This window comes from Pteropus vampyrus, unplaced genomic scaffold (genome assembly GCF_000151845.1).
Source record: "Pteropus vampyrus isolate Shadow unplaced genomic scaffold, Pvam_2.0 Scaffold323, whole genome shotgun sequence".
NCBI classification, from domain to species: Eukaryota; Metazoa; Chordata; class Mammalia; order Chiroptera; family Pteropodidae; genus Pteropus; species Pteropus vampyrus.
Window position 1 is genome coordinate 1,668,518 of NW_011889104.1, and position 912 is coordinate 1,669,429.

Consider the following 912-nt stretch of genomic DNA (forward strand, 5'->3'; position numbering starts at 1 on the left):
CATTTGCCTGCAAGGGTTACTGGAGCATGTGCTTCGCTGGGATGCTCAGGTGTGTGTGGGGTGACAGCTCTAGAACTGGAGGGCTGTTGTCACATGTACATAGTGCCTCCATGCTCTTTTCTCTTCCTCTAGTCACCTCTGTATGTGCTCCTCTTCTGATCCCGCAAGAGTCCTACATCTAGCTTGTGTGTGTGTTTGAGTTCATGTGTGTGTGTGTGGTGTGTGTGGACGGCCACGTGCCAACGTACACCCCATGGGACCCAGGAGATGATGGGACCCACGCAGGAGGAACAGGCTCGAACTTCCCAGCGTGTTCGGCTTTCCAGTTTCCGCACCAACCCTATGGGCATGAAGGGAAATGTCATCGACCTGGAGGGGGCAGCTCTGCTGTCCCCTGGTCTCTGACTGGCATATACCTTGGCCAGTGTCTGCCTCTCTGTGGATCTCACTTGCCCAACTGTCCAATGACAATGCCATTCAGAACAGCAGAAGCATGAGCTCAGCCTTAAAGGGACTCCGTCTCTCACCTCGTGGGTGGGTTGCCAACAGGAGTGCAGTCAGGTGCTACCCTGAATATAGCGGGGAGGGAAGAGAAATTCAATCTTAATCAAGCTACTTTCAGAGACGGCAGTCTCCTGTCTGGCCAGGAGGACACCTGCAGAACAAAGGAAGATTTCTATTGGGGTTCTTAATGACCCATTTCCCACACCTGTGGAAGAGGAAACTAGAACAACAGAGTCTTTAAGTGGCGCCCTACACAGGTAAAATCATTCATTTTCTAATGGCTAATACCAAGGGGAACCTATGGCTTAAAGGCCGGTAACTACTCGTGGGCCTTTCAGGATACATACTCTTCCCCTTCCCCTTCTATCAGAGGAATGAGAACTAACGAACGACATATAAAAAGAATTT